Consider the following 11811-nt stretch of genomic DNA (forward strand, 5'->3'; position numbering starts at 1 on the left):
ATATATATATATATATATATATATATATATATATATATATATATATATATATATATATATATTTTTTTTTTTTTTTTATTATTATTGATGGTCAGTGGGCAAAAAAATATTCGTGTATCTTATATATAGCTTACGTAACTTCCCTTACTTAGCTTGATGTAGACACTCAAACTTTTCACGCATACCTTTCATATTTTTTTCTTTACCTTTTTGTTTTTTCTTACATTTTTATGGTCAATTTGCAAAAAATATTCGTATGTTTTAGATATAACTTAACTTCACCTAACGTAGCTTCATGTAGTCACTCAATTTATTCACGCTTGCCTTTCATATAGATATATTTTATTCTTTTTTTTCCTTTTTCTTAATTTTTATGGTCAATGTGCAAAAAGCTATTTGTGTATCTTATATATAACTCCTTACTTAGCTTGATGTAGACACTCAAACTCTCCACGCATACCTTTCATAATTTTTTCTTTAACTTTTTGTTTTTTTACATTTTTATAGTCAGTTTGCAAAAAAAAATATCCGTGTGTTTTAAATATAACTTAACCTAACGTAGCTTGGTGTAGATACTCGAAATTTTCCACACATACCTTACATATAAATATCTTTTCTCCTTTTACCTTTTTCTTATTTCTAATGGACAATGTGCGAAAGAATATTGATGTTTTAAATGTAACTTAACTTCACCTTGATGGTAGATACCACTTTTCTTTTAACTTCCTCTATTTATTTTTTTTTTCTTTGAAGTCTTCCCAAAATACGAGAAAAGGTCAGTTTATTTCAAAATCGAAAATGCGAACTTTTATTGCGTAAGTTTAACTAATTGGCCATTATTTTCGTATTTTTCTTTCCGACTCTCACACTTCAAAGCTTCAAAATAAGAAAAGAATGAAAAGAAGACACAAACCATCAACTTAACCTCGCCAGAATACACATAACTATCCATTTTTTTCGCTTCTTTTCCTTTTCCCTCCTATTGTCAAATTTCATCGCCGAGCCAAGCTGTAGAAAATAAAGAGGTGAAAGAAAAATACAGATACCCTCATGGAAAATCAAAACCATCAACTTTTCTTCACCCAACTTCATATAATTGCTCTCTCTCTCTCTCTCTCTCTCTCTCTCTCTCTCTCTCTCTCTCTCTCTCTCTCTGACACGAAGCTTCAGAAAGTAAAGAAATGGTTGAAAAAAAAAAGAAAGGATTCGCTTATATAAAACTGAGCTGAGATGTGTGATTCGAATGTTTGCTTCATGGGGGTTCGTTCGTCGGTTCGTTCGTCGGTTCGTTTGGAAGGTTTATTCGCGTTGTAGGAGCGAGAGGAAGGTAAAGATTATTGGTTCGTTAGCGGCGGTGGTTCGCGATGATTCGTTTGTTGTACGCTGGTTCGAAGCATCACGCTGTTGCTTCGCTCACTGGTTCGTGGATTGTGTTTCAGAATAGCGGATCAGTACGAATATTTTTTTTTCGTTATTTTTTTTATTCAGTCTCTCTCTCTCTCTCTCTCTCTCTCTCTCTCTCTCTCTCTCTCTCTCTCTCTCTCTCTCTCTCTCTCTCATTTGTTTATTTATTCTTCTTTTTATTTACAGTCGTGGTATGTAAAACGATTGATGTGGAAAGTTACAATTGGTTACATTTTAACCTATCACGGATTTTTTTTTTTTTTTTATATATATACTTTCTCTAACCCTAAAGCTAAAAAGCCTTGGTTTAACTCTGCTTGTTCTCGTGCTGTCAATGATAGAGAGGCGGCTCACAAACGGTTCCGTAGCCATCCAACTGCTGAAACTCATGCCTTATATATTTCTGCCCGTAATCATGCCAAATCTATTCTCCAACTTACTAAAAACTCTTTCATCAATAGAAAATGTCAAAGTCTTTCCAATTCTAACTCCTCTCGAGATTTCTGGCATCTAGCCAATAATATCTCTAACAACTTTACTTCTTCGTCTTTCCCTCCTTTACTTCATCCAGATGGCTCTACAGCTGTCTCTTCTTTTCTAAAGCTGAACTCTTCGCTCAAACCTTTGCTACCAACTCAACTTTGGATGATTCTGGGCATATTCCTCCTACTCCTCCACCCTCTGACTACTTCATCCCTAAAATTAAAATTCTTTATAAAGACGTTTTCCTGGCCCTCTCTGGCCTTGATTCTCGGAAGGCTTACGGTCCGGATGGAGTCCCTCCTGTTGTTCTCAAAACTGTGCTTCCGAACTCGCTCACTGCCTGGTCAAACTCTTTCATCTGTGTCTCTCTACTTCTATTTATCCTTCTTGCTGGAAGTTTGCTCACATTCAACCTGTCCCTAAAAAGGTGACCACTCCAATCCTTCTAACTACCGCCCTATAGCTTTGATTTCCTGCCTTTCTAAAGCCTTTGAGTCTATCCTTAATAGGAAGATAATGAGGCATCTATCAGCTCACAACCTTCTCTCTGATTGCCAGTATGGTTTCCGTAAAGGCAGATCTACTGGTGATCTTCTTACTTTCCTAACTGAATCTTGGTCATCCTCTTTTAGGGACTTCGGTGAAACCTTTGCTGTCGGCCTTGACATATCGAAAGCCTTCGATAGAGTCTGGCACAAATCTTTAATTTCTAAACTACCCTCCTACGGATTCTATCCTTCTCTCTGTACCTTCATCTCCAGTTTCCTTTCCGATCGTTCTATTGCTGCTGTAGTAGACGGTCACTGTTCTTCCCTAAAACTATCAACAGTGGTGTTCCACAGGGTTCTGTCCTATCACCCACTCTCTTTCTATTATTCATCAATGATCTCCTAAATCTGACTCAATGCCCTATCCACTCCTATGCTGATGATACCACCCTGCATTATTCAACAGCGTTCAACAGACGCCCAACCCAACAACAATTAAATGACTCAAGGCGAGATGCTATAGGACGCCTAACTTCTGATCTTTCACTTGTTTCTGATTGGGGCAGAGAAAACCTGGTTTTGTTCAATGCCTCAAAAACTCAATTTCTACAACTATCTACTCGACATAACCTTCCAGACAACTATCCTCTCTTCTTCAATAACACTCAACTTCCCTCTCCTCTACATTAAACACACTCGGTCTATCCTTCACTAAAAATCTAAACTGGAAATTTCACATCTCTACTCTTGCTAAATCAGCTTCCAAGAAGTTAGGTGTCCTATGGCGTCTTCGTCCATTTTCTCTCCCTCCCAGCTGCTTGCTCTGTACAAGGGCCTTATCCGCCCGTGTATGGAGTATGGCTCTCATGTCTGGGGATCCACACACAGCTTTACTAAACAAGGTGGAATCTAAAGCTTTTCGTCTTATCAACTCTTCTCCTCTAACTGACTGTCTTGATTCTTTAAGTCACCGCCGCAATGTTGCATCTTTATCTGTCTTCTACCGCTGTTTTCATGCTGTCTGCTCTTCTGAACTTGCTAACTGCATGCCTTCCCCTCCTGCGGCCTCGCTGCACAAGACTCTCTACTTCTTCTCATCCCTATTCTGTCCATCTTCCTAATGCAAGAGTTAACCAGTATCTTCACTCCTTCATTCCCTACACTGGTAAACTCTGGAACTCTCTACCTGTGTCTGTATTTCCACCTGCCTATGACTTAAACTCTTTCAAAAGAGGAGTGTCAAGACACCTCTTACGTTAACTGGACCCTCCTTTTAGATTTTTTTGTTTTTTCTCTTTCTACTTTCCTCTTAACAGGGCCTGGCAACCAGCGGGATTTTTTTTTCCAACACTTTGTTTGCCCTTGGCCAGTGCCCTTGTAATGTAAAAAAAAAAAAAAAAAAAAAAAAGTATTCTCTCTCTCTCTCTCTCTCTCTCTCTCTCTCTCTCTCTCTCTCTCTCTCTCTCTCTCTCTCTCTCTCTCTCTCTCTCTCTCTCTCTCTCTCTCTCTCTCTCTCTCTCTCAGCTTTAAATTATTTTCTTTTTATTTCCGTTTTATTATTTTTTCTTTTGTTTTCTTGAATTATCCTTCGATCCTCGCTTCATGTTTTCTTCCCTCATTTCTCTCTCTCTCTCTCTCTCTCTCTCTCTCTCTCTCTCTCTCTCTCTCTCTCTCTCTCTCTCTCTCTCTCTCTCTCTCTCTCTCTCTCTCTCTTTATAATTCATATAGTGTTTTGCTTTATCTTTTCCAACGTTTCCTTCTTCCTTCTTTAACTTCAACTTTCTCTCTTCTCTGTGTTTCCCCTCCTATTGAAATTCTTCCCTAAATCTCGTTTCCACTTATTTTTGTTTTCCTCCTCGACTTCCCTTTCCTTCTTCTCCTCCCTTTAATCTTTTCTTTTCTGTCTCTGCTTCCTCTCGTCTTTCGCTCCTTAAGACTCTCTCTTGTCTCCTTTTTTCTAATTTCCTCTGTCTCTTCATCCTTCTTACCCCCAATCCATTCTTTCTTCTCTTCATCCTTCCTCTCTTTCGCCCTCACTTTCTCTTCTTCCTGCATTTATTACTCGTATATCCTTTCCTTCTATTTCCTCCTATCCTCCTCCTCCTCCTCCTGCTCCTCCTCTCCCCTCGTTAAATATTCTAATTAATACTTATTTAAAAATGGTGATATACTCTCAACTCACGTTATATTCACGGTGTATATTTACAAGAGGGAAAAATGGCAAGCAAATCACCGCGCTATTAGACGGACGAGGGTGCATTCCAAGGCCGCCAGATGCTGTGTGTTAGTCGCCTTTTTAATGACACACGAAAACTTGCCGGTCAACTTCGCTGCTCGGTGACGGGAAATGGCTGGAACTCCCTCCACTCGCTGAAGAAGGAAGGACTGTTTGGCTAAAGTTCCTGGTGGTTGTCCTCTTTGTTTTCTCTTACTCTTTCTTTTTTACGGGTTTATTTTTACGTTGATATATTTTTTTCTGGTTATTAATGTTTGGCAGAATTTTCATTGGTTTTTGTTATTTATTGATTATTTAGCTCAAGTTCCTGGTGGTTGTGGTCTTCGTTTTCTTTTCCTCTTTCTTTTTTACGGGTTTACTTTTGCGTGGATTATTTTTTCTGGTTATTTATGTTTGGCAGGGTTTTAATTGGTTACCTTTTAAAATCTTGCATGGTTATATTTTTTTATCGAGTGTTTGGGTTAAGGTGGTTGTGCTCTTGTTTATTGTTTTCCTCTCTCTTTTATATGGGTTTACTTTTACGTGGGATTTCTTTGTGGTTATTAATGTTTGGCAGGATTTTCATTGGTTGACTTTTAAAATCTTGCATGGTTATTTTTTTTTCTATTTAATGTTTGGGTAGAGATGGTTGTGCTTTTCGTTTTCTTTGTTCTCTCTCTTTCTTTTTTTCTTAATATTTGGTAGGGTTTTAACAGGTTGCCTTTTAATCTTGCTTAGTTATTTTTCTCATTAATTAGCTACAGTTCGTGGTGTTTGTGTTTTTCCTTTTCATTTCCTCTTTATTTTACGTGGTTACTTTTACGTGATATATCTATTTTATTTCTTATTTATTTTTTTGTGATTCTTAATGTTCGGCAGGATGTTAACTTTACCTATAACTCCTCCAGTACTAGGACGCACTTTTACCACGAGTTTGGGTAAAATTAGATGATTTTATTTACATTAGGAAGGGTTTGTGGAGGTCAGAAGATTAATGGCCAGAGTCTTCACTATTTTAATCCCAACATAAGTTTCTGAAGCTGTGTAAAACCAGTAAGTACTAACCAGAATGAATATGAAAGCGCGTCATGGCACTGGAGAGGTTAGATCTTGCTTGGCGTTTTTACATATGATTCCTGTTAACCCTTTCAATACTGGGACATATTCTTACCTTGAGATTTGTGCAAGACCATTTTATTTACATTAGGAAGAATATATGGAGGTCAGGAGATTATTGGCCGGAGTCTTCACTATATTAATCCCCCACATGAGTTTCTGAAGCTGTATAAAATCACTAAATAGTAGGTAGAGTGAATATGGAAACGCGTCATGCTACTGAAGTGGTTAATGTTTCGAAGGATTTTAGTTTTTTTGTGTGTGTGTGTGTGTTGGATTTTCTTTATTTTCCTTAACATTTGAATATGATTTTGTGGTTTCCTTTCAGTGTTACATGGATTTCTTTTCTTTTTTTTTTTTTTTTTTTTTTACTGATTTCTTTTAAATTTTGTGTATTCTTTTTCTGTAGATGCTGTGGATGATTTTCTTTTTGGTTGCTTCTATTACTGTTTAAGATTTCCATTCGTTGGTAATGAATGAGATGTGAGTAAAGGAAGCAAAGGAAATAAAAAGTCACTAGAGAAATGACGCTGGATGATGTTTCTGTCGTTGACTGTTATGCTCTCTTTCTGCTTCCCTAACACATTGACGTTTATATGTCAGTTATGAATTACAAAGCGTTTCCACCCTATAAGACAACAATACAACAATTCCTTAGACTGGAAATAGATTAAAAGCTTAACCCCTACAGCACCATGACGCGTTCTCATATTCATTTTACTTAATATTTGGTGATTTTATACAGCTTCAGAAACTTATATGGGGGACTAAAAACAGTGAGGATTAACCATTAAACTTCTGACTTCCATAGACCCTTCCTTATGTAAAATATATATAATCATACACAAAACACATGGTAAAAATACGTACCAGTACGGAAGAGGTTAACAAATTCACTTTTACAAAACAAAACAAAGGAAAATAAGAGAAAGAAATATGATTTAAAGTAGACGTAATAAATGACATGGAAAATTTTGTCCCATCCTTCCTCATGCACTCAGAACTCCCCACTCCCTACTCTCCACTCCCAACACTTCCCTCATTTCACTCCCAACACCTCCCTTTCCCCATTCCCCACTCTCCTCTCCCCACTCCTTCTCACTCTTTCCCCACCTCATACTCCAAACTCCTCTTTTCCCACTCCCCTCTCCTCTCCCACTTCTTTTTCCACTTCCCTCTCTCCACGCCCCTCTGCACACTCTCCTCTCCCCACTCCCCACTCCCCACCTTCCACAAACCTACGAAAAGCAAATAAACAAACAAGTACGCAAACAAACGGCGCATGTTCTGGCGTAAAATAAAACTCACCATTAACAATCGCAAATCAAAAGCAAACAAAACGAAATGAACGCACAAACAACGACGATGCAGCAACAAAACACAGAGAAAATAATCACCCCCACCACTAACACCACCACCATCACCACTGCCAGCACAACGCACAGTAAACGAGAAAGTAGAGGCAAAAGACAGCGGAACACGGACCAGGAGTAGTGAAGCTAAGTCGAACAAACAAGTCATCAACGTCTGAGCCAAATCCCACGAACCCTCGACGTAATAATGAGCTTCTGGTACCAAAGATCAGGCGACGTTTGAAAATATTAAGGGCAAACTGAAGAACTTAGGGCGTTACGAGAAAGAAGAGGAAGAGGAGGAGGAGGAAGAGGAGGAAGAGGAAGAGGAGGAGGAGAAGGAGGAGAGGTGGTGTTTAAGAAGGGGTGTTGCTCAGGCGTCACAAAAAAAAGTCTCGTTATAGGAGTTTTGAAAATGTCTCCCGCACTGAAGACCTCATGAAAATTTAGTTTGCGGTTACTCTCTCTCTCTCTCTCTCTCTCTCTCTCTCTCTCTCTCTCTCTCTCTCTCTCTCTCTCTCTCTCTCTCTCTCTCCTGTCTTGTTATTGGTATTTTACTTAAGCGTCAGTCAAATTTATGGTCTATTTTTTCTTTTCCTCATTTTTTATAGTGTTTTTGTATCTTTGTCTTCGATTGTACATTCAGGGAAGTGTTTTTTTTTTCACTTTTTTTTATCACAGATCTGCAATTTCTCTTCCTGTCTGTCTGAGTTCCACGTATTTGTAAAGGGCAGCAGTAATATTGTGTCCCCAGTATTACATTCGTCTTTCTTGTCTTTTCCTTCTCTTTCGCGTCCTCAGAAATTAATGTGATTTTTTTTCTCTTTCTCTTTCATGAGCAAGTTTGTGGTTATTTTTTTTTTCATATTTATCTCTGCTCTCTTTACTCTTTCTCTACTCGCTGCTCTCTCTCTCTCTCTCTCTCTCTCTCTCTCTCTCTCTCTCTCTCTCTCTCTCTCTCTCTCTCTCTCTCTCTCTCTCTCTCTCTCTCTCTCTCTCTCTCTCTCTCTCACTCATTCACTTGCTCTCTCGCAGCGGCACGACAGATGTGCAAAGTTTAGGCGCAGTGCTGTGTGCTGTGTGCCTTGTGCTGTGTAAGCCTCCACCGCCGCCGCCGCCGCCGCTGCTGCTCTTGTTTCTTTGTTAGCCTAGTGTACGCTGCCTTCAGACTACTACCACCACCACTACCATCTCCGCCGCCGCTGCCGTTGGTGCTGCTCCTGCTTCTGGTGCTGAAAGTCTTCTGAACTGACAGGCTCTCCATCTCCCTCACTCTCCTCACTCCTCCACTTCCCTTCTTTATCACCCTTCCTTGCTTTACCGTTTCTCCTTCATCTTCTGTACTCGCGCCTCCCTCCCCTTTCCTTCCTTCCTTCCACAATCGCTCCTTTTTTTCCCAGCCTCTCGCTTCCCCTGCATCCTCTCTCTCTCTCTCTCTCTCTCTCTCTCTCTCTCTCTCTCTCTCTCTCTCTCTCTCTCTCTCTCACAATTCGCCTTTCTCCTTTTCCTTTCTTCGTTTCGCCATTTTCCTTTTCCACTTGTCCTTTCCTTTGCCACTTCGTCTTTTTCTAACACTGCTCACTTGCTCTTACTTCCTCTCCACTCCAGTATCCTCTCTCTCTCTCTCTCTCTCTCTCTCTCTCTCTCTCTCTCTCTCTCTCGCTCTCGCTCTCGCTCTCTCTACTATCCTTCCTGCACTGTTCCTCATCCAACCCTCTGCCTGCCTCCACACTCTCTCTCTCTCTCTCTCTCTCTCTCTCTCTCTCTCTCTCTCTCTCTCTCTCTCTCTCTCTCTCTCTCTCTCCTTCCTGCACTCTTCTTCCAGCAACCTCCTTCCTGCCCTTCCCTTCCCACTGGAGTTCCTAACTTGTCCCTAACTTATCTACAGCACGAGTTAGCATATCTCTTGAATGAGTAGCACGGTTTAACTCAACAAGGAACTTAAGTGCGTGTCTATTTTCACCTGCTGTTCACTTTCTGCATCATTAATTAATCTTTCACGTGTGCCTTTTCATGTTTTCTCCCTTACACATTTATCTTAGTTATTTTCCTTGTGCGTTTACCATGTTTTCTTTTCTAAGAAGTGGGTGCTCCTTGTTATCGGAACCTCACTGCCATTGGAGTATAATGAATGCACACCAAGTTATGAATATGGCTGATGCTTTGGTGAGTCAGGTTCGCCCGAGGTCTGCTGTATAATTCAGATTGGTTGTATTGTCGGTGTTGTGAATAGCAGTCGTCGCCACGCTGTTATTCACTGGCACGCCTTTGCTTCACTTCGCCCCCACATCCCGTTAGTCTGAGAAGGAAGGTGAAGGCAGTGAAGGGAATCGCGAGAAGGACCGATGATTTTTTAAAGGGGAATGTTCTTGATATATATTCTAGTACATTGTAATTTGTGTTTTTTATTTGCATTTAAGTTGAATTTTGAAGTTTTTTATTAGTTTAGTATTTTTTTTTTTTTTTTTTGTTCTAAGAAAGTGAGAAGGTTTTATTTTTCTTGTGTGTAGTTTTATTTCCAGTTGACCAGAAGGAAATGATGCCTCTCTCTCTCTCTCTCTCTCTCTCTCTCTCTCTCTCTCTCTCTCTCTCTCTCTCTCTCTCTCTCTCTCTCTCTCTCTCTCTCTCTCTCTCTCTCTCTCTCTCTCTGTGTGTGTGTGTGTGTGTGTGTGTGTGTGTGTGTGTGTGTGTGTGTGTGTGTGTGTGTGTGTGTGTAGGTTCGACAAGGAATATCTTACGCACACTTTTCCCGGAGGCATTACCGTGAAATGTGACACCGCGTGGACAGGGATATGTGAGTCTCTAATGGAACACACACACACACACACACACACACACACACACACACACACACACACACACACACACACACACACACACACACACACAAGAGAAAGAAAAATATAATGTATGGCACTTTGTTCTTCCCTTGGGTTTGGAAAAGGGAGTTGATGGGAATGTCCTCCTCCTCCTCCTCCTCCTCCTCCTCCTCCTCCTCCTCCTCCTCCTCCTCCTCCTCCTCCTCCTCCTCCTCCTCCTCTTCTTTCCTGCTGGTCTTCCTCCTCTTCCCTAGCGATAGCGGGATTTTTGTTCGGGCCTGCGTCACAAAACGACATATTTACTGTGCCTAATTAATTGACGAGGACAAACACACACCCTATTTTTCGCCCTACCTTCAAAAGAAAGAAAGAGAGAGAAAGAGAGAGAGAGAGAGAGAGAGAGAGAGAGAGAGAGAGAGAGAGAGAGAGAGAGAGAAACAGACAGACAGACAGACAGACAGAGAGAGAGAAAGACAGACACAAGACAGCAAGAATTAGAAGTGCAGGAGAATGGAAAGAAAATGACGACAGACGAGTCACAGAATTAATATTTCTGTGAAAACGAACATGTGAAAATAAATATATGAAAGTAAAAGGATCAAAAGGAAACAAAGTCGCGTGTGTGTGTGTGTGTGTGTGTGTGTGTGTGTGTGTGTGTGTGTGTGTGTCAGGTCTCGGGAGCGCATGGAGGTGGAGGTGGAGATGGAGGCAAGTAAAGATTGAAAGATGGAAAAACTGATCCGAGAAGACAGGGGAAGGAAAAAGATTAAAGTCTTACAAAAATCGGACATTTGTTCGGAAAATGGAACCATAACCCGGAAGAGAGAGAGAGAGAGAGAGAGAGAGAGAGAGAGAGAGAGAGAGAGAGAGAGAGAGAGGCGGCAGAGATAATCTCCTACCGTAGCTGAAGGGCACTCGGCACACTGCAGTCCTCTTGACAGCTCTCTCCTCTTTCCTCTTGACTTCCTAATAAGCAGCGGCACCAGCACTGAGGGTGGTGGTGGTGATGGTAGTGGTGGTGGTGCAGGTAGTAGCGGTGACGGAGGCGGTGTCGTGAGGCCAAATGCTCCTAAGAGATGGTCCAGGCTGGGCGCCGATGGCTAAGTTCATGCGTAGGTGCGTATGGAGGCACGAGGCGAGACACGCACAGTCTGAAGGGAATACGTAACTCTCCTTCAATGGGACGAGGATTTGGCCGCAGTACTTTTCCTTGACCTGCTTCCCCACATCGCCGTGCTAAAAGTTTCCGGCTCGCCGCGGCATCACGGGGAGAACTTTCCCACCAAGCAATCACAGCGGAACATTGACCTGGTGTGTGTGGTTTTCAGGACACATCGCACGCTTTTCTATCTCTCGCTCCTCTATATATTTTCCACCAACTCTCTTCCGCTTTAAAACTTTGCGTCTGGCTCGGCTAACCTTATCATTACCATCATATTTATCCTCATCATCATCACCGTGTAAATCTCCTCAATAGGGAAAGGGACAGCAAGGTTCAGGCCGCTACACCTGCCGGCCGGTGAGGTGACGCGCTCCTGGGCCGCTCAGGTGATCGCACGGCGGAGTCAAGTCACTCCTTCGCTTCGCCCCCGATGCTAGACTGTGCAGGGTGGCGGGCGGCGGACCGGCGTCTCTCACAGCGTTTGGCGGCACACTGAGCACCTCGATTCGCCGCGGCCCGTCTCTCGCCCACTCCCCCCTTCACCTCCTTGCTTCTCCCTCGGCGCCCAGGGGGTGTCTGTCACTCCTCAGAAGGAAGAAAGGGAGGAAGGGAATGAAAGAGGAGCCCGTGCCCAGGGAGGGGGACGCGGCCGCCAAGAAATGGTCCCTGGAACCAAAGTCACATGCCTGGGCGTCACTCTCGCCTCGGGGGATGCCACGCCGCCGACCAAGAACCTTTCAACCTCCTGACGGTGCAGAGAAAGAAAGAACCC

At 41.9% G+C, this 11811-nt stretch overlaps 1 protein-coding gene across 2 annotated transcripts in view; it reads right to left on the bottom strand.

Annotated features, from left to right (window-relative positions):
* Window positions 1-11519, bottom strand: part of LOC123499384 — a 144935-nt gene extending 133416 nt beyond the window's left edge. For both annotated transcript variants that reach the window (XM_045247304.1, XM_045247305.1), the window contains exon 1: window positions 10777-11519. The gene's annotated coding sequence lies outside the window, so the exon portion shown is untranslated. The remainder of the gene's footprint in view (window positions 1-10776) is intronic.
* Window positions 11520-11811: the final 292 nt, after the last annotated feature.

The sequence above is a fragment of the Portunus trituberculatus genome, chromosome 49 (assembly GCF_017591435.1).
Source record: "Portunus trituberculatus isolate SZX2019 chromosome 49, ASM1759143v1, whole genome shotgun sequence".
Taxonomy (NCBI): Eukaryota; Metazoa; Arthropoda; class Malacostraca; order Decapoda; family Portunidae; genus Portunus; species Portunus trituberculatus.